The sequence below is a fragment of the Anolis carolinensis genome, chromosome 4 (assembly GCF_035594765.1).
Source record: "Anolis carolinensis isolate JA03-04 chromosome 4, rAnoCar3.1.pri, whole genome shotgun sequence".
NCBI lineage: Eukaryota > Metazoa > Chordata > Lepidosauria > Squamata > Dactyloidae > Anolis > Anolis carolinensis.
The window spans coordinates 7,187,374-7,206,488 of record NC_085844.1 but is presented as its reverse complement, the minus strand read 5'-3'; the positions used below and the strand labels follow the sequence as shown (position 1 = coordinate 7,206,488).

The window sequence follows — 19,115 nt, the reverse complement described above, 5'->3', positions numbered from 1 at the left end:
TGGAAATTAGCTGGCCATCTCAGACACTCACAGTCTCAAGAGAGATCAAACAATCCTCCTGACGTTGTTGGACTTAAACACCCAACATTCGTCATCATTGTTATGTTGGCTAGGGCTGTTAGGATGTGTGGTCTAACAACATGCAGGACATCATGAGATCCTCATCCCTTGTTACAGGTTGAACCTGGATACAATTCTGGATCCATGATCCAGGATTTCGTAATACTCCAAAATCAGAAATTGTACTCCCACACAGATAAAATAATGACACCTTTGCTTTCTGGTGGCTCCGTCTACATAAACTTGGTTTCATGCACACAACTATTAAAAAATATTACAGTACATAAAATTACCTTTGGGATATGTGTAGGTGTATATGACACACAAATGAGTTCCATGTTTAGATTTTGGCTCTATCTCCAAGAAATCACACTGTGTATGTATATACAAATACAGGTAACTGAAAAAATTGAAAATCCAAACCACCTTTAGTTCCAAGCATTTTGGATAAAAGATACTCAAGCTGAATGGACAAGAATGAAGAGCCTATCTCACTCCAAGGTCTACATTTCATTTTGGAAAATGTCAAGGTCTCTGTTCCAAAGTTGAGACCAGAAATACCACCACATGAGATATAACAGCAACTTCTTGGATGAAACCAAATACTGACCTGGGACAATTTGAAGCAACTTGGCATAAGCCTAGCAAGTGAATAGCTGAACATTTTGAAAGCCTAATGTATCTGTAGAGCTGTGCTTCATTAGAGGCATGTCAGTAATAACATGCATGCAACCCTGTCTGTTGATATATGTATAATTACTTTATTGCCATTTTGTGTTATCGGATGCCGTTTTTGGTATATCTATTATGTTATCACTTATTTATGTATTTATTCGCTTTTGGTCCAAAACTATTTAGTTGCTTGTGATTTCTTTTTCTTTTTTTAATTTTATTTTTATTTCCATTATTTGAAATGTACACGAAATAACACGAAATAAATAAATATGTATTTATTGAGTCTAATAACACTCATGAAGATACCTGAAGAAGGGAAGTTCCCAAAACAAGGTTTTACAAACCTGGGGATCTTTGTTGAGACTTTCCCAAGGACACCTCAAGTGTCTTACTTATTGCTACAGAGACTTTAAAAAAAACTCATTTCTTTCTCCTTGTTTATCAACCAATTATAAGACTATACGCAAGAGTGAAGATAAAACTCTGACTGCTTGAACTACCTCCACAAGGAATATACAGATTACCAACAGCACTTACATTTAAAATACTATATGTATGAGTGAAGACAAAACTCTGATTATATTAGTTATCTCTACAACGAAAAAAATACTGCATTTTTGGGTATTGTACCATTGTATATCTTTGTTCAGCTATTCATTTTTAGATTAAAAATTGACTCATTTGTTTAAGGACTGTATAACATTATTGTGTATAACAGTTGACAACTTGTTGTTTCGCTATTTGGGTTTTGTTATAGCTATCTGTGTCTCTTGGATAAGCCTAGCAAGACCAGAATTGGGTTCTCCAGATGTTGCCAGACTACGAACTCAATCATCTCTAACCATAGTCCACAATCCCTTAGGTCAGGCATGGGCAAACTCTAGCGTTCCAGGAGATTTGGACTTCAACTTCCACAATTCCTCAACCTACCAGCTGTGAGAGTTGAAGTTCAAAACACCTGAAGTGCCAAAGTTTGCCCATGTCTACCTTAGGCTAGCCACTTCTGAAGTGCCAAACTTTTTATCCCTCAGAAGGAGAATAGAAATAGATATATAGCAGTACCATGTGTTGGCAGTGAAACAAAATGAAAAGTACATAGTGTGTTGATACAAGCTGCACAACTCTTATCTGGAATTCCAAAATCCAAAATAGTCCACATGGTTGGAGGAAACAGCAATATCTTTGCTTTCTGATACTTCAATATACACAATATACACAAACTTGGTTACAAGTGCAAAAAGATTAAAATTATTATGTAAAATATAACCTTCAGGCTATGTGCATACAATGTATATAAAGCATACATGAATTTCACGTGTAAGGTCGCATGAAATTCCAAGACATCTCATTCTGTGTATATATATGAAAATCAGTATCCTTTATCCAAAATGCTTGGGACCAGAAGTGTTATGGATTTTGGAACTCTTTGTATTTGTATTTTGGAATGTGACTATCTTAGCCACTCATGTGCACAATGTTTGGTTCAGGGATATTTAGGAATTCCAGAAAATAGATGCTCAACCTGTACAGCTATTCCAAAATCCAGAAAAAATAATAATTTAAAATCCAATGCACTTCTGGTCCCAAGCATTTCCAGTGAAGGGTCCTTTGATAAGCCCAACCAAAAGGCACAAGATACATCACATCAGCTTTGAAACCAAAAAATGTTTTCGTTAGACAAAGATGTTAAAAAATGAACAAGGAGGTAAAGAAAATGAGAGTGTTCAAGTTAGAGACCTGTATCCTACTTGAGATGTTTGCTTAAGGTGGGATTGAGAGTCAATTTAGATGGAAAGGTCATGATTCAAAGACACCCATTGCTATTTTACTACTTGTAACCAAAGCACTTAAAGAGATGCAATAAAAGGTTATTTCTCTCTGAACATGCCATATACATCTCTGAAATCCATGCAATCCTGGCCCTCTTTTACTGCTAATTCATTTGAACAGAGGAAGAGGAAAGCATTTAACTATTACTCCCTATTCCCCACCCCAAAACCACAAGTGACACTTGGGTCCCACTTTAATTGTCATACTGCATCCATTAACTCCTGGGATTTGTAGTTTGGCCTGTACTAGAGGTCCCCATCCAAAAATTCTAAGCACTACAAAAACAACAACAAAGATCTGATGCTGTATCAAAATGTTATAATTATGTAGTGTAAACAAGACCTCACTGGTTTGCACAGCCAAGAGAGGGAGAGAATTGAGTGAATGAAAGGGAACTTGAACTCCCTTTGTTTCTATAGATTTTTTCCAAACCCAGAAAGATAAATAATACACACTACTCCTAACAATATCCCAACTGAATCCAGTAACCAGTGGTCCTCAAAGACAAGAGAAAGCAAAAGACTTCTAGGGCTGTATTACCAGCCCTAGAAGTCTCCCAAATTTGATTCTGGAAGAAATAACATTATTCTCTTATTCTGCCAAACTTTACAACTGCAGAGATGAAGTTCATAGGAAGCACCGGGTCGGGATGGAGGAAGGGGATAACTGTATTCAAGAGTTGGAGGAGGGTTCATCTTGCATAATGGGGACTTTTCAAGGTAATTCTGGCACATGTTAAATGAAATCAGGGAAACATAGTGTGGGGGAGAGAGTGGGAGAAACGAAGGAAGGGAACACTGGGGAAGGAGTTGCTGGCAAACAGACAGGAGAAGCAATAAGAGAGAAGGTCAGAGATGTAGGCTGTGGCTGAGTCACCACCGTTAAACCGAAAACGGCTTGAACTATCAGCCCTGACATACCAAATGCAGCCCCAGCCCAAGGGAAAAAGGCTCAGGAGTTCTGAAGCGGTGTGCTGAACCTGTCCGTCACCCACAGTTTGGAGAAATGTCAAGTTAATTAAAGAAAATGCTTCTGAGAAATAGGACAAAAGAGCCCACAGCACACTTACATTTGGGTTCACCTTGTTGCTAAAGACAAAAAAAAACCCCAAATCTCTATCCACGGCCTTGCACAAGCCAAAACAGACAGAGAGACAGGACTCCAGAAAAATAACAACACAATGGAATTAATAGAAATGTCGTAAAATGAACTCAAACTGAGGTTGGGCAAACTAAGTTGTGGCCAGTCTTGAGTTTGTGTGTGCCTTCAAGTCACTTGGTGAGTTATAAACTTTGTAGTTTTCTTAGGCAAAGAAGACTGGTTTTGCCAGTTCCTTACTGAGAAATATAGCCTACAGCACTTGGTCATCATTGACGGTCTCCACGTACTAACCCTGCTCAGTCTCCAAGATCAGACAAGATTTGTTACCTTTAGGCTATTTGGGCAGATTGGGGCAGATTGGAGCTGCTTATACAAAACATATAACTCCTGTGTTGTCAAAGGCTTTCATGGCCGGAATCACTGGATTGCTGTAAGTTTTCCAGGCTCTATGACCATGTTCCAGAAGCATTCTCTCCTGGCATTTCATCCATATCTATGGCAGGCATCCTCAGAGGTTGTGTTTGAATCTCCTGTGCTGAAACACCTTCACTGGCTTCCCATCCACTGGAGGGAATAATTCAAAATGCTGGTCAAGACCTATGAATCTTTACTCTGCCTAGGTCCAGACTGGCTAAAAAACTGTATCTCCCTGTCCAAGCCTTCCCATGCTTTAAGATCTTGAGGTCCATCTTTATTAAAGGCAAGCCTACTTACACTCAGTCCTACATATTCGCTGGGGCTAACATCACAGGATTCCCATCAAAGTGAAATACTACAACTTAAGAAACTGCTCTGCCAACCCTAACACAGGCTCACATGTTTCCAATACAACAAAAAAGTTTTCTTGGCAAAATGTTCAAAGAGGGTTTGCTATTGCCTTCCTTTGATATTAAGAAAATGCGACTTGTCCAAAGTGACCCATCCGGCTTCAGTGGATGAGCGGGAATTCAAACCCAGGTCTCCCCGTATCTAAATCCAACCCTCAAGCCAATGGTTCTCATCTCTGCATTTTAAAGGGCCTAAAACCAAACTTCCCTCAAGGTTTGAAGAAGTTTCCTGCAATGTTTTGATTTTGCTCCGTTTTGTTTAGAATCATAAAAGCTTCATTAGGGCTTGTAAAACATCCCCAGTTTTATTCTTTCATGAGTCCTTAACTGAAATTTGGGTCCAAACAATGAGATAATATTCTCCCTGCTCACAATGCCGCTCAATACTTAAACAATAAGAATTGATCGCAAAAGGAATTAAAACACAGCTCACCTTCATCCTTTTACACAAGCTATCCAAAATAGAGTGCTCCACTCGGTGACATAAAGCAGAAGCAAATTGCTGAAGACATTATTAGAGGGAGCCACAGGAAAAGACAGTCATCGGACAAATCACACCTCAGTTACCGGTATTTCAAATCTCAAAGTATGCCAGGATGAATAGAGGATGGGCATCAGACTAAAACAGTGAATTTTAAAAATATATATTGATGGATGAGCCTCGGTATCCTCTGGTGTTTGATTCCTGGACACTCTAAGGCAGTGGTTCCCAACCTTTGTGCCTACAGGTGTTTTGGACTTCAGCTCCCACAGTAGGCTGGTTGGGATGTCTGGGAGTTGAAGTCCAAAACACCTGGAGGCACAAAGGTTGGGAACCACTGCTCTAAGGATACCAAAATCCACGAATGTTCAACTCCAATTGTATAATGGCACAGTAAAATCGTGTGCCATTAAAAAAAAAGTTTGGAATTTATGTTCAGGAATATTTTCAATGTATTAACGATTGAATCCATAGATATGGAGTGCTAACGTTACATGTGAATTGAGATGGTCCTCCTGTCCCAAACACAATTGGGAAGCTCAACGCCACCTAGAATTGCCAAGTTAAATATGTATGGGACAGGGCTCCTCTAACTTTGTTAGCAGATCCAGAATAAGAATACTGTATTGTAAAGTTCCATCAGGTGGAACTACCACACATCTCCTCTTTATCCTCCAAAATCTATCTTTGGGCTGTTATAGCCTGCTCCCAACATGGATATTTACTGGCCACTTTGAGAAATGTCCATCAATCAATCAATCAATCAATCTCTCTCTCTCTCTCTCTCTCTCTCTCTCTCTCTCTCTCTCTATATATATATATATATATATATATATATATACACACACACACACACACACACACACACACACACACACACACACACACACAAGGGCTATCCAGAATGTAGATTACGTTTTGGAATTAAAAATGTACAAAGTATAGGAGAAAACATTTACCATATGCAGTTGAAAGCCAGACCCAAATACCACTTCTCAACATAGTCCCCATTGAAATCTTGTGTCCTCAACCAGGCAGGCGTCCCTTCCCGCAGCTGTGCATGTGCATGCACTCAACTTTCCCCCATGCTCGTCCTGGTTCGCTCTTTTAAAGTTTTGCAAGAAGCACACTTTTCCTGTCCCAAAAAATGGTCACCATAACCTTCCTTGCAAGCATTTGCAAAACGGAAGAGCATCCAGGACGAGCATGGGGGAAATTTGAGTGCATGCACATGCGCAGCTGTGGGAAGGGATGCCTGCCTGGTTGAGGACACAAGCCAAGCAGCAAAGTTTGGTGGGGAAGGACTTTCCAAACTCTTTTATCGCTATGATAACTGCCTAGATTTCAATGGGGACTATGTTGAGAAGTGGTATTTGGGTCTGGCTTTCAACTGCATATGGTAAATCTTTTCTCTTACACTTTGTTCATTTTTAATTCCAAAACGTAATCTACTTTCTGGATAGCCCTCGTATATCTAGATACACTGCAATAGCATTGCTTTCAGTGCTGGTAAATAGATGAACATTTGGGGGACAAAGGCTGCAGCAACAAAAAGGTGGGTTTTGGAGGGTAAGAATGTGCTATAGTTCTGCCTAATGGAATGTTTTGGTAATTTCCCCTGATCCAGGGAACTCTATCCACCACCAACATAATCTTCTTATTTTCTTACTAGCTTCCACTCTGTCAAGCATTATTGTCTTTCCTAATGAGTCATGTCATCTCATGATATCTTGGAGATGGGGACCAAGCCCAAGCCTGACATTCATTTATAGTTTATGCACATAGCAAGAGTGTCACTGTCTCAGTCATTTATGTGGACTATTTTAAATTTAAGACATTTTCCTGAGGTGCTTTAGTTGTGTGTGCCTGCATAGGCAGTGGGCTGAGCTAGATGACTGAAACTGTAGTCTCTTCCAAATTTAAGATTTTGTTTCTTTGAAATGAAGAGTGGGATACTGAGTTTTCTTGGTCCAAAACCAGCTGTCATTTTCTCCAGGATCCCTTAGCTTGCTTCACTGTCTAAAATAATGCCAGCAAAAAATAAAGCCTCCACACACCTCATCCAGTCCTCCAGGTGATCCACCAGTTCAAATAATCAATAATAAAGCCAACTAGCAGGATCTCCAGCAGGACAGAATCACTTCTGCTTCTACAGCAAAGCACCAAGTCGAGTGCATGTCTATGGCAAAACCGGAAACCACAGGTGACACATTTCAACAGAGTCTGAGAATCCCTGATTTATGACAACAAGAAGACTTTCCCGCCTGTGCATGTCCTGTGGAAAGGCAAGAATATCTAAAAGAATAATAACCAAATAAATAACACCCCAGAATTCGAAAGGTCCATCAGAAGGTCATTTAATCCATCTCATGAGAACAAGGGAGAGAACATCTGGAAAGTAATTCAATGGCGTTCTTGGCTTAATATAAAAGACTCAGAAACACAAACCTCTGATAAGAGAGCTGGGAGTGATGCCATTTGGTGATCATTTTGTGATAAGCACAGCACCATGTCAAAAATCAAAACATTATCCTAGTAACATTTAACAATAACGGGCAAAAGCCAAGGTTGGGTGTACCATCAGCCCTCCATATTTGTGGGTATGGCTTTTGTAGATTTGATTACATTTTTCTCTCTATGAATTGCTAGGTCCTCCGGTGTGGCTCTACGGGCAACTTCCACTTGAAGACCAAGAGATTCCTAGACATTGTACCTCTCTAGAAATGTCTAAGTGCTTCAGCACAGTTCTATGGTCAATGTGGCAGAAGTTGACTATAAATCCATGCTGAAGGATTGAGAGGCATTATTTATATGAGGGTTGGATGAAACGTAATACCTCCATCTTCGTTACTTGGGTTTGGATGGGAATATTTTAATAAATCAAACGCAGAAATAATCCTTAGAATGTGATCTTTAACTACCACTGTTTACTTTCCACATAATCACCAGACAATTGGATACATTTCTGCCAACAATGAACAAGTTTTCTGAAGCCGACACGGAAGAAGTTGACACTGGGTTTCCGCAACCAGCGTCTCCCAGGACCCACTGTGCACAGATCGTCCGATAGCCAAGCAAAGCAATAATGTGACCCACAGGTTCTTGTGAAATGCTGATTATGCTTGAAATTTCTCTCTGAGTGATACGACAGTCATCCTGAATCAATCTGTCAACCTTTTGCTTGTGAAACTCGGTGATTGCCGTCACAGGACGTCCAACTCTTTGTCATGCAAGTCAGATGTTCCCACCTCAACATCTTCAAACTTACTTGCCCAACAACGCACAGGACTCACATCAACACAATCACCATAAACAGCCTGCATTCTATCATGAATCTCCTTTGGGGTGACACCTTCTGCTGTCAAGAATTTAATGACTGCACATTGCTTAAGTTGCATTGACTGACCGTCTGCCCAGGGTTCCATACTTCTCATTTTAACAACACAACCGTTCAATGCTAAGACTTCCTGCCAAATGGAACTGTCTGCGCAGGGTTCCATACTTCGCACTTTAACAACACAACCGTTCAATGCTAATAATAATAATAATAATAATAATAATAATAATAATAATAATAATAAAACTTTATTTATACCCCGCCACCATCTCCCCAATGGGGACTCGGGGCGGCTTACATGGGGCCATGCCCAGGACAATACAATATAACCATATCATAATGCAATTAAATAATACAATACATAAAATAAACAGTACAACATAAGATCAAAACAGCAATATAACAAGGGCGGGCCGCATGAACACTACATTTAAAAACTAGATTAAAAAATTAAAAACTCTGGGTGAGAAAGGGATCAGAATAAAAACCTCGAGGGACAGGGACATCAGATAGTGAACCAGTCTAGAGGATAAATATTGGGGGGAGTAGCAAAGAACATTTACTAAGAACATTTACAATGCTAAGGCTTCCCACCAAATGGAACTGTAGAAGAGAGTCTGCTGAACATGCCAGGACCTGCCACAGACCAGGACTGCCAACTGCTGAGAAGTTATGAAGGTGGAGGCATTACTTTTCATTCAACCCAAGTACTTTGGGAGGAGTCCTGCAAATGTGCATGGCTACACACTATCACTCCTATTAATGCAGCCTAGAATCATATTGGCCTTTTTAGATCCCACATCACATTGTTGGCCCATGTTCAGGTTATGGTCTACTAAGACTCCTAGATCCCTTTCAAACAGACTATTTTCAAGCCAAGTTGCACCCATCCAACATCTGTGCTTTTTTATTTTTTTTCCTGCCAAAGTGTAATACCAAACATTTCTCCAAAAGAAAACTGCTTCAGCCTCTCCTAACCTATCTGTTCTTCCCCATTAGTCACTTTTCAGACCACACTCTGATGTTCCTTGGCCATGTGTTTCAATTTTCATCTGGCTTTGAAACAGAGGCTGGATGGCCATCTGCCAGGGTACTTTGTGCTTTTCCTGCATGGTAGGGGGTTGAACTAGATGGCCCATGTGGTCTCTTCCTCTATGATTACACTAACCTGGAAGAACTCCATTGCCATATTGCTTCGCAGTGCAAAAGTTGGCAGATGCTATTCAGACCAGATGTTATTCAGACCTTGCACATGGCTTTTCTGTACTTGGGCCACTCATAAAAAAACACAACCATTGGCTTAATGGTGTTTACAGTAGCATTAATGGTGTTTACGCCAGGATCAGGGGGAAAAATTTCTCTGTTATGTTATAGCAACTGTTGGGCTATACCAGCTGTTAGGAATTATGGGAGTTTAAGTCCAAAACACCTGGAGGTCCCAAGTTTGCTTAAGCCTACTCTAACATTACAAGCTATACAACATGTATAAAAATGACTTTTTTCTGCATGTGAATGTAGAAAAAAATCTGTGGAGAAAAAATTCGAAGCACAATTGAGTTGCTGTGAGTTTTCCGGGCTGTCTGGATATGTTCCAGAAGCATTCTCTCCTGATGTTTCACTCACATCTATGTCAGGCATCCTCAGAGGTTGTGAGGTCTGTGAGAAACTAGGCAAGTGGGGTTTATATATCTGTGGAATAATGACCAGGGTGGGAGAAAGAACTTTTGTCTGTTTGAGGCAAGTGTGAATGCTGCCATTGGCCACCTTGATTAGCATTGAATAGCCTTGCATACCTACCTCTCTTCTAATTTGCATCGTACACTATTTGCACTTTTCTGGCCCACTCCTCTTTTAGGAGCCAAGCCAGGTTTTTACCAAAATATGTTTATTGTTTATTGGCATATGTGATTTTAATCTGTTTTTGATTTGTTTTCTACTGTTGAGTTTTATATTGTTTGTTGCCTGGGCCTGGCCCCATGTAAGCTGCCCCGAGTCCCCTCAGGGAGATGGGGCGGGGAATAAAAATAAAATTATTATTATTATTATTATTATTATTATTATTATTATTATTATTGTTGTTGTTGTTGTTGTTGTTGTATTGCATCTTCAAAGCCTGGCTGCTTCCTGGGGGAATTCTTTGTTGGGAGGATTACTTTCATAGGCAAGTCAATTATTACTCTGTTTCTAATTGTTCATGTTAATGCTTCTATTTATTTACTGGGCCCCTGGTGGCACAGTGTGTTAAAGTGCTGAGCTGCTGAACTTGCGAACCAAAACGTCCCAGGTTCAAATCCCGGGAGCGGAATGAGCGCCCACTGTTAGCTCCTGCCAACCTAGCAGTTCGAAAACATGCCAATGTGAGTAGATCAATAGGTACCGCTCTGGCGGGAAGGTAATGGCGCTCCATGCAGTCATGCCGGCCACATGACCTTGGAGGTGTCTATGGACAACGCTGGCTCTTCGGCTTAGAAATGGAGATGAGTACCAACCCCCAGAGTCGGTCACGACTGGACTTAATGTCAGGGGAAACCTTTACCTTTATGGTTTTTATTTATTTATTTACTTCTCAGCATCGAATTATTGCCTTTGTAAGGCTGCCTTGAGTCCCCTTCAGGAGGGATATAAGTGTGGGAAATAAATAAAATAAATAAAAATGAACTACTGATGTAGACACTAAAGTCCTCTTGCTATAGCCTTGACTTTTTGCTTTTGCATCACACTTTTGACTCATGTTCAGCTTGTGATCGAGGAAGACTCTTACGTCTCCTTCACTTGTGTCAAGCCATGTGTCTTCTATCCACAACTCCCATTGATGCTGCCAGTGCCTACATCAGAGATGTCATCCACCAGAAGACCTGACCTGGACCCGGGGCCTGTGATCCAAATGATCTAAGCTGCCTTCTCTGTCATTAAGTTTGCATCTATCCTCTGAACAATGAGCACGCACAAATCCAAGAGAATGTCATGGCCTCTAGCCTGGAAGCTAGCTGGCCATCTCAGACACTCACAATCCCAAGAGGGATCACACCATCCTCCTGAAGTTGTTGGACTCAAAATCCTAGCATTAGTCATCATTGCTATGTTGGTTAGGGCTGTTAGGAGGTGTAGTCTAACAACATGTAGGACACCATGAGATGTTACAGGTTGAGCCTGGATACAGTTCTGGTTCCATGTGTCTTCCATCCTCTATTCCCATTGGTGCTGTCAGTGCCTACTTCAGAGATGTCTTCCACCGGAAGACCAGACCTGGACCAAATGATCTAAGCTGCCTTCTCAGTCATTAAGTTTGCATCTATCCTTCTGAACAATGAGCACGCACAAATCCAAGAGAACGTCATGGTCTCTAGCCTGGAAGCTAGCTGGCCATCTCAGACACTCACAATCCCAAGAGGGATCAAACAATCCTCCTGATGTTGTTGGACACCCAACATTCGTCATCATTGCTATGTTGGTTAGGGCTGTTAGGAGGTGTAGTCTAACAACATGTAGGACACCATGAGATCCCCACCCCTTGTTACAGGTGGAGCCTGGATACAGTTCTGGATCCATGTGTCCTCCATCCTCTACTCCCATTGGTGCTGCCAGTGCCTACTTCAGAGATGTCCTCCACCGGAAGACCTGACCTGGACCAAATGATCTAAGCTGCCTTCTCAGTCATTAAGTTTGCATCTATCCTTCTGAACAATGAGCACGCACAAATCCAAGAGAACGCCATGGTCTCTAGCCTGGAAGCTAGATGTCCATCTGAGACACTCACAATCCCAAGAGGGATCAAACAATCCTCCTGAAGTTGTTGGATTCAAACTCCTAACATTAGTCATCATTGCTATATTGGTTAGGGCTGTTAGGAGGTGTAGTCTAACAACATGTAGGACACCATGAGATCCCCATCCCTTAATACAGGTGGAGCCTGGATACAGTTCTGGATCCATGTGTCTTCCATCCACTACTCCCATTGGTGCTGCCAGTGCCTACATCAGAGATGTCCTCCACCGGAAGACTTGACCTGTGATCCAAATAATCTAAGCTGCCTTCTCAGTCATTAAGTTTACATCTATCCTTCTGAACAATGAGCATGCACAAATCCAAGAGAACATCATGGTCTCTAGCCTGGAAGGTAGCTGGCCATCCAGACACTCACAATCCCAAGAGGGATCAAACCATCCTCCTGAAGTTGTTGGATTCAAACTCCTAGCATTAATCATCATTGCGATGTTGGTTAGGGCTGTTAGGAGGTGTAGTCTAACAACATGTAGGACACCATGAGATCCCCATCCCTTGTTACAGGTGGAGCCTGGATACAGTTCTGGATCCATGTGTCTTCCATCCACTACTCCCATTGGTGCTGCCAGTTGTTGGACTCAAACTCCTAACATTCGTCATCATTGCGATGTTGGTTAGGGCTGTTAGGAGGTGTAGTCTAACAACATGTAGGACACCATGAGATCCCCATCCCTTGTTACAGGTGGAGCCTGGATACAGTTCTGGATCCATGTGTCTTCCATCCACTACTCCCATTGGTGCTGCCAGTTGTTGGACTCAAACTCCTAACATTCGTCATCATTGCGATGTTGGTTAGGGCTGTTAGGAGGTGTAGTCTAACAACATGTAGGACACCATGAGATCCCCATCCCTTGTTACAGGTGGAGCCTGGATACAGTTCTGGATCCATGTGTCTTCCATCCTCTACTCCCATTGGTGCTGCATACATCACATTGGCCTTCTCAGCCACACCATGACACTGTCCACTCATGGTCTTCTAGGTCTTCTCAAAGTCCTCGCTCTCTATGACATGTCAAGCCAGATAATGGTTTGACAGCAGGGTTTGGCAAGATAAAACCATCCAGATTGAGGCTCCTCCATGCACTTCCTTCACCCAGGCCCAGAGACATGCTCAACCTCGACCCATGCACACTAACTCAGACACGCAACTCATTGCCTTTCCGGACGAACACCAAAATGTGCCCCCTCCTTTCTCCCTTCTTTGCAATGGGGAGGGAGAGATGACTCAGGCAAAGCCCCCCCCCCCCTTTCCTTCCTGCGCGCGCAGCTCCTCACCTGCGAGTAAAGGAGCTGCGGAGCACCGCCGGCTGAGACCAGGAGCCTGGGAGGACGCACTGCGCATGCGTCTCCCAGGGAGCCAGAGCAAATCTTCGATACTGATGTATCCACAACCCCGGTCCCGCCTTTGCGCCTCTGTGCGCATGCGCGCTCTTTGTAGTTCCCCGCATCAATACTGACTATGGGGAGAAGGCGCTGGGGGACTGCGAAGACCAGCATGCAACGCGCGGAATAGGGACCGAAAGGCGGGGCCTGGGACTTTCTCTCGGGCACCAAAGTTGACATTTCATTCATAAAAATATTAAAAGGGGGAAACAAACTTGGCAAACTGGAAACTGGGCAGTTGTCGGTCATGAGACCTCGCTTTGGAAAGGATACCTCCCAAGCCAGGATGAAAGGGGCTTTTGTTGTTGCTTTATGCCTGATTCCAATTACCCAAAATTTTATTTATTTATTGAAAGTGCAAAAAATAAATAAAAGAGGCTGGTTGAAATGCAACACTGGAGATTTTTCTCCCTTTATTAAACGCATCAGGGCTGCAATTTCAATCCAACGCCCTGTGTGTGTGTGTGTGTGTGTGTGTATAATATATACAGTAGAGTCTCACTTATCCAACATAAACGGGCCAGCAGAATGTTGGATAAGCGAATATGTTGGATAATAAGGAGGCATTAAGGAAAAGCCTATTAAACATCAAATTAGGTTATGATTTTACAAATTAAGCACCAAAACATCATGTTATACAACAAATTTGACAGAAAAAGTAGTTCAATACGCAGTAATGCTATGTAGTAATTACTGTATTTACGAATTTAGCACCAAAATATCACGATGTATTGAAAACATTGACTACAAAAATGTGTTGGATAATCCAGAATGTTGGATAAGCGAGTGTTGGATAAGTGAGACTCTACTGTATATACTGTATATATAGTATACTATAATATAATATGTATATATTTATTTATTTATTACAATATTTATATCCCGCCCTTCTCACCCAACAGGGGACTCAGGGCGGCTTACAACAAAACGCATATATAAAAATTGTACAATGCACTACAATATATAATTATAATTACAGTAGAGTCTCACTTATCCAACATAAATGGGCCGGCAGAACGTTGGATAAGTGAATATGTTGGAGAGATTAAGAAAAGCCTATTAAACATCAAAATACTAGGTTATGATTTTACAAATTAAGCACCAAAACATCATGTTTTATAACAAATTTGACAGAAAAAGTAGTTCATTACACATTAATGCTATGTAGTTATCCAACATTCTGGATTATCCAACGCATTTTTGTAGTCAATGTTTTCAATACATCGTGATATTTTGGTGCTAAATTTGTAAATACAGTAATTACTACGTAGCATTACTGCCTATTGAACTACTTTTTCTGTCGAATTTGTTGTATAACATGATGTTGTGGTGCGTAATTTGTAAAATCATAACCTAATTTGATGTCTAATAGGCTTCTCCTTAATCTCTCCTTATTATCCAACATATTCACATATCCAACGTTCTGCCGGCCCGTTTATGTTGGATATGTGAGACTCTAATGTACCTTAAGTATGGGAGCCCCTGGTGGCACAGTGTGTTAAGGCGCTGAGCTGCTGAACTTGTGGACCAAAAGGTCCCAGGTTCAAATCTCGGAATTTGCGGAATTTGCGGAATGAGCGCCCGCTGTTAGCCCCAGCTCCTGCCAACCTAGCAGTTCGAAAACATGTAAATGTGAGTAGATCAATAGGTACGGCAAACTGAAAGGACTAAGAATAAGAAACCACGACTTCAAAATCCGTGCTTTCGCGGATGATATAATTTGTATAATTGAACAACCAAGAACTCAAATAAGCAAATGGATTCAGAAAATAGAAGAATTTGGACAACTAGCAGGATTTTACATAAATAAAGACAAAACAAAAATGCTTGCGAAAAACATAAGTAAGGAAAATCAGGAGAAAATACAAGAGTTAATAGGAATAAAAGTGGTACCAAAACTGAAATACTTAGGAATTTGGATTACAACGAAAAATGCTAAATTGCTGGAGAATAATTATTTAATGAAATGGAAGGAGATAAAGAAAGATCTACAACAGTGGCAATTCTTAAATATTTCACTACTAGGTCAAATTGCAGTTATAAAGATGAATGTGCTTCCTAAATTGCTTTATTTGTTTCAAAACCTACCGATAATTAGGAGTAACAATATTTTTAAAGAATGGGATAAAGAGATACAAAAATGTATATGGAAAAGTAAAAAACCAAGGATTAAACAGGCTGTTATGACTGACTCAACTAAAAGAGGAGGATTCGGATTACCAAATTTGCAACTTTATTATGAGGCCAGTGCGTTACTTTGGATCAAGGACTGGGCAACCCTGGAAAACGAAAATATACTAGCGCTGGAGGGAATGGACTTACGTCGTGGGTGGCACGCCTATATGGGTTATGATAAAAGAAAAATAGAGAAGAACTTTGGTAACCATTTTATAAGATCGGCTTTAATAAAAATATGGGAAAAATATAAGCTTCGCCTTTACGGCAACAAGATACCACTCTGGATTTCATCTTTGGAAGCCGAACAAAGAAATATATTAGGTTGGACCAAATGGCCAAAATATAAGGATATTATGATAATAAAGAGAGATGGATATATGCTAAAATCGCAAGAAGAAATAAAAAAGAAATTCCCTGGGACCTCATGGTCTCAATATGCGCAAATAAAAGAGCAGTTTAATAAAGATAATAAAATTGGTTTTGGTAGTGCTGATAACATATGGGATAAAATAATAACAAGCAAAAAGATAGTGATTTCAAATATCTACACTAAGCTTCTAGAGTGGGCAACAGAAACAGAAACAATTAAAAGCTGTATGATAAAATGGGCTATAAATATAGGTCATCCTATTAAATTAGCAGCATGGGAAGAGATTTGGAATAAAAAGTTGAAATATACCTAGACTTCTGACTTAAAAGAAAATTGGTTAAAATTATTTCATAGATGGTACATGACACCAAAAAAATTAGGTTTAATGTACAAAAACTATGATAAAAGATGTTGGAAATGTAAAACCCAGGAGGGTTCTTTCTATCACCTTTGGTGGTCATGTGAGAAATCAAAAAAATACTGGAAAATGGTTCATCATGAAACACAATTAATCCTACAGACGAAGTTTCCTTTAAAACCAGAATATTATTTATTAGGAATTTTAGATAACGAAGTTAAATTTGATTAAAATGATGATGTTTTATTTACATATTGTGGTACAGCTGCTAGGATGTCCTATGCAAAACTCTGGAAAATGAAGGATATTCCGAAAAAAGAACTATGGATACACAAGTTAGAAGAGATAAAAAACATGGACAAACTTACGTTCCTTTTGAAAGAAACAAACGGAAGATATACAAGAAGGACAAATTGCAGTAAACTAGAAGAATATTGCAAGAAATGAACAGAAATTTACATGAAAGTGTTATAATTATATGTATACAAAGATTTGAATATAGTGCTAAAAGGATTATAAGGAAATAATGGAAGAGTACTTCCCTTATTAGTTATGTTCCCTGAAACATGTTGTTTTCTTTTGATGTAACCCCCTATACCCCTTTTTCCTCTCTCCCTTTTTTTTCTCTCTCTTTTTTTTTTGTTTTGTTTTGTCTGTTTGTTTTGTTACGCGGTTCTCCCTTTTACTTCTTTTCTCCTTGGTTTCTGGTTCTTTATTTGCTCCCTGACCCCACTTACACTTACCCACGTTTTTAATAGTGTGCACTGTATTTGAAAACTATAAATAAATTTTTTTAAAAAAAAAATAGGTACGGCTCCGGCGGGAAGGTAAATCATGCCAGCCACATGACCTTGGAGGTGTCTATGGACAATGCCGGCTCTTCGGATTAGAAATGGAGATGAGCACCAACCCCCAGAGTCGGTCACGACTGGACTTAACATCAGGGGAAACCTTTACCTTTTTTACCTTAAGTGTGCAAAGGGGTCTGGTATAATCTTTGAGGCTAAGAGAAATAATTTTGTAGGATTCATAGCAAATCCTCTCTGATCTTGGATACTAAGCAGGCTCAGTTTTGGTCAGCTTTTGAATGGGGAACCACTAGTAAATACTAGGTGTTGTGGGCTGTATTTCAGAGATTTCGTATGAAATCCATGGGGTCATTGTATTACGCAGATGACACCCAACTCTACTACTCATTTCCACCAAAAGCCAAGGAAGCCACCCAGACCATGAACTGGTGCTTGTCAGAGGTTGTGGACTGGATGCAGACAAACAAATGGAAATTGAATCCAGACAACACAGAGGTCCTTCTGATCAGTCATAAGGCAGATCAAGGTATAGGGTGGCAGTTCTCCAGGACTCATCACTAAGCCTGTTCTTTTTTAATTTCGTTGCACCCTCCTCCTTCCCCATCTTCATTTTTCTCCTCTGCTTCTACTTCTTAATCTTCATCTCCTATTCCCTCTTTATTACACTGTGTAATGTCAGTTTTTTTTTTGTTCCTGGCTTATAAATGTCATTTACTAATTGGTTGTATCATAAAAACATGGAAAAGGGATATTAAATTGCAAAAAAAAAGTTTTTGCAAGACATCCTGCAGTAAATTTTGCAATGCATATCTCAGAGAGTCTCATCCAATTCAACTTAGTTTGTGCAGCCACAAAAACAAAGTTTCTGGAGTAGAACAACTACTTATAAAGTAAGTCCCACACGATTCAGCAGGAATTCCGGGGCCGGGCTGTGGCACAGGCTGGTGAACAGCCTGCTGCAATAAATCACTCTGACCATGAGGTCATGAGTTCGAGGCCAGCCTGTGGTGGAGTGAGCATCCATCAATTAAAAATAAAAAATAGCCTCTGCTCGTTGCTGACCTATCAACCCGAAAGATAGTTGCACCTATCAAGTAGGAAATAAGGTACCACTTATAAAGTGGGGAGGCAAATTTAACTAATTTACGACGTTGGAATGAGGAAGTGCTGTCACAGTGGATGATGAAGCAGCTGCTCCCCCCATGGCCAGAATCGAACATCCCCTCAGGAGAAGGTTAAATTTCCTCTGCGTCTGTCTCTGTCTCGGTTCTATGTGTATATGGGCATTGGATGTTCGCCCTATATGTATATAATGTGATCCGCCCTGAGTCCCCTTCGGGTGAGAAGGGCGGAATATAAATACTGTAAATAAATAAATAAAATAAATAAATTCCAGTCGTGGGTTGGAATTGCTGGGATAAAAGCAGGCTTCCAGCTGACTGGCCTTACCATCATGTTGCCTCTAACTACATCAAGCAGAAACTATGACTTCGTCGAAAATGTCGGGCCCCGCTGTGGCACAGGCTGGTTAGTAGCCAGGTGCAATAAATCACTATGACCAAGAGGTCATGAGTTCGAGGCCGGTCTGTGTCAGCGTGAGCACCCAACCATTAAAATATAAAAAAATAGCTTTGCTTGTTGTTGACCTAAGCAGCACGAAAGATAGTTGCATCTATCAAGTAGGAAATTTAGGTAACACTTATGTGGGGAGGTTAATTTAACTAATTTACGACACCATAAAAATCGTCCAGCAGCGTTTGGAATGAGGAAGTCGGCGTCACAGTGGATGAATAAGCAGCTGCTCCCCCTGTGACCGGAATTGAGCATCCCCTCAGGAAGCTGGACTCTGGAGAAGGTTAAATTGCCTCTGTGTCTGTCTCTGTCTCTGTGTTCATATGGCATTGAATGTTTGTCATGTATGTG

At 40.6% G+C, this 19,115-nt stretch overlaps 1 protein-coding gene across 3 annotated transcripts in view; it reads right to left on the bottom strand.

Moving 5' to 3' along the window:
- The window catches only part of tsnare1 (t-SNARE domain containing 1), a 495,360-nt gene extending 481,875 nt beyond the window's left edge, over positions 1 to 13,485 (bottom strand). For all 3 annotated transcript variants that reach the window (XM_008115495.3, XM_003223925.3, XM_062979952.1), the window contains exon 1: positions 13,370 to 13,485. The gene's annotated coding sequence lies outside the window, so the exon portion shown is untranslated. The remainder of the gene's footprint in view (positions 1 to 13,369) is intronic.
- Between the last annotated feature and the right edge of the window lie 5,630 nt (positions 13,486 to 19,115).